A 3,931-nucleotide genomic window follows, 5' to 3' on the forward strand; every position below is an offset into this window, starting at 1 on the left:
CCTTGTGAAAGAAAGTTTATTGCAATGAATGAAGAATTTGAATGATGGCTTTGGATTGCCTTTACAAGTATGAAATATTATAACACTTACAATCCAATCAACTCTTTTGTATACTCAGTAATAATGCTCAATAGATCTGTAAAACTTTGAAACAATTTCTTCAAGTAACTCAGAAAAATTCTCTTTTGAAAGTTTAAGAACTTAGTACAAAAGTGCAGAAAAATAGTGATACAATTTTTCAGAATCGTATGAGAGTTGTATAAAAGTTGTGTATTTGTGTTATGAGAGTTAGAGTCTTTATATAGACTTTCCAAACACCCATGGTGTCTTTCTGAAAGTGTAGGTGTTATTTGAAGTGAAGATATTTCATTTGGAGTGAAGACATTTCGTTTTGAAATCTGAAATCTCATGCTACAGTCTTCAGTAATCGATTACTGATAGTGGGTAATCGATTACCCAAACTCTCTGTCCACTGTTTATTTAAAAATGAATTAGAGTAATCGATTACACCATTTGGGTAATCGATTACTCACCTTTTGTAAAACTGGTAATTTGTTACTCAAAGGCAGTAATGGATTACTCTGAACAGTTTAAAGTTGGATAACTCTTTTTCTCTCACATGTAATTTGTTACTTAAATGAAGTAACTCGTTACACATCATTTTGAAAAATGTTTTAAGTATTTTTTAAAGTGTTTCATTTTTCTTAAAAAATAGTTTGAGCATTACTACTTTGTATATTAAAGAGTTTTAGGATAGAAGTACCTATAGAGACTTAATCTAATTTTCTTGAAGCTTTAATCTTCTTTGTCTTCACAAGTAGTCTTTCTTTTCTTCTTTTTGGTGATGTTGGTGTCTTCATCAAAACCTTGCCAAGGTTAGGAGCAAAGATCTTCTTCACAAGAGTCCCCAAGGCTAAAATAAAAATTTCCCTATATTAAAATTTTAAGAATAGACAACCAAATTTGTCATATTTCAGAACTTGGGGTTGTTTGACTTATATCTGGATACTACATCCCAAGAGAGTTAAACTCGCAAGTAGAGCCTATGAATGTGTATTCATTGGGTATGTTGTAAATAGCAAGGCATACAGTTTTTATGACTTTAACGCAAAAGTAATCATTGAGTCTAACAATGCAGACTTCAATGAAATGAATTTCCCTTTTAAATTGAGGAATATTAGGGACACAACAACTAGTCACATACATGTGATTAACAATAATGATAATAACGATGAGTTAGAAATAGAACCTAGAAGAAGTAATAGAGCAAAGACTACTAGAGAATATGGACCTGATTATATGGTATGTATATTGGAAGAGGATCCATCAACCCTCCAAGAAGCTTTGACTTCTTTGGTTGTTGAGTTGTGGAAAGAGGCTATAAATGATGAGATGAATTCTCTAGAGTCTAACAAGACCTGGCGTTTAGCTAAATTGTCTCCTAGTTGCAAACCTATTAGTTGTAAGTGAGTATTTAAAAAGAAACTGAAACCTGATGGCACAATGGACAAATATAAGGCTCACCTTGTAGCTAAGTGTTTCAGGCGAAGAGATAATGTAGATTTCTTCGACATATTTTCACTTGTTACTAGAATAACATCCATTATAGTACTAATATCACTCGCTGTGATACATAATTTATTAGTACATCAAATGAATGTTATGACTGCTTTTCTAAATGGTAATTTGGAAGAAGAAATCTATATGGAGCAACCTGAAGGTTCTGTAATACATGGGAAAGAAAATAACGTTTGCAAGTTAGATAAATCATTGTATGGTCTTAAGCAAACACATAAACAGTGACATGAAAATTTTAAAGACTTAATGGTCTCAAATGAGTTTAAGGTGAATGAAAGTGACAAATGCATTTATTACAAATCAGAAAATGACATTTTCACTATCATATGTCTCTATGTAGACGACCTACTCATATTTGGTTCCAACATTCATGTTGTAAAATTGTTGTGTAACAACTTTGATATGAAAGACCTTGGAGAGGCAAGTGTAATCCTTGGTATAAACATTACTAGGTCAAAAGAAGGAATTTCTTTGGGTGAATCTCACTATGTGAAAAAGATCTTAAAGAAATATAAATACTTTGACCGTAAACTTGCTAGCACCCCATATAATCCATGTGTAAAACGTTTTAGGAACACTGGTGATGGTGTCAGACAAACTGAGTATGCTACATTATTGTCAACCTTCGGTATGCCACTAATTGCACTAGACCCGATATTGTCTATTTTGTGGTATTATTAAGAAAACAATAAACCTTGGATCCTAGTATGGAACACTCTTTCAGATGAATCCAAAGCAACCACTGGCTATATATTTAGCATAGTTGGTGGGGCTGTTTCTTGGAAGTCAAAGAAACATACTATTTTGGCTTAATCCACTATGGAAGTTGAGATGATAGCACTAGCAACAGCTAGTGAAGAAACAAGTTGGCTAAGACGATTTCTTGCATATATTCCTCTATGATATAAACCGATTACAATTGGGTTGGTCTATTTTGATAGTACCGCGACTATTGTTGTAACGCCCCAGAAATTACTCCAAAAATATTGCTAAAAAGTGGGTAATTTTTTTTGAATGGTAAAGCCATATAAAATTTATTTCCTTAAATTCGTTTCATTTTCGGAATATCACTTTAAGTAACATACAATGCGGAAAATCAAAAATCATTACCTAATGGTAATAAAAATATAACTCAATATAACTTCGAATCATACTTCATTAGAATATCATAAAATGTTGGTACAAAGTACAAAGCAGAACCTAATCGTCGCTCAAATAAAACTACTCCAAAATAAATATCCTACACAGGTACACTAATAAAAAAACACAAGGGTCTGTGTAGGTATCACGGTTTCCCTTAATTCTCCATGCCCCCTCCTGGGACATTGAAAATAGGTAACTCCAAATCCTAGCCGAACGATCCATCTGAACAAAACGCGAATAGAAGACAAATAGAAAGAAGATGGAGTAAGACATCTAATGAACATTACTCATTGACGGCGTGGAATTACACAGAATATTACATCCAGACAGACATGTATAACATACACAATATACATCACATACATAAATGCAAATGATGAATGACATTATAACTCAAACCATGAGGATTAATATCCACGTGCTCAATCTATGAGTGTTATGTTTATTTCATCCATCCTTAAACCAATATCCTCCCAATAAACTATTCGGAAATAACCGAGAGTACATGTCCCCTAACAAGACGATTTGAACGCACCAAACTATTCCTCGCCAGGATATATGATCGATCTGTTCCAAAGAATTGTCCATTTCAGGACGGTGTCGTATCAAACACTTTCTGGGCATCCCTCTCATCGATCCTGATTGTAAAGAGGGGTTGTCAGAGATCGTCTAGTTTGCATTGTGAGAACTATCTGATCCAACGGAATACCTCATCCAAGAATACAAGGGACTCGTCTCACCTAGAATCAACCTCAAGACTTTGTTGACGAATCACCGCCATCGCCGTCCCTCTCAACATCTCGGGGCTCGTTCGTCTCCTGTAAATTTCCTCTCCACTACTTCATTATCCATAATGAGTTTGCACACTAATCGAGGTTAACTAATTAAATCTTTTAATCATTCTTTTATATGATTGGCCCAACCTAAGACATCTCCCAAAGGAATGCTTTTCATATGTGACCCGATCTTATGTCATCATGTAATAGAGGAATAACATCCTTACCACTACGAACCATCGCTGAATATCCTAGACGACCACATGGCCAAACCTCTTACGATCATACGACCTCGCTGCATGGTATCATGTAATCCTTTTTGGGCATTGCCCTAATCACGACATCACAGTCGAAAACCTTGCCCTAAATAGGCACAAGAACAAAGGTACTTGTATAAGTTTGTCGATTTTGGGCACCAGACTCAATCATCTGAG

Source organism: Lupinus angustifolius, chromosome LG01, assembly GCF_001865875.1.
Source record: "Lupinus angustifolius cultivar Tanjil chromosome LG01, LupAngTanjil_v1.0, whole genome shotgun sequence".
Taxonomy (NCBI): domain Eukaryota; kingdom Viridiplantae; phylum Streptophyta; class Magnoliopsida; order Fabales; family Fabaceae; genus Lupinus; species Lupinus angustifolius.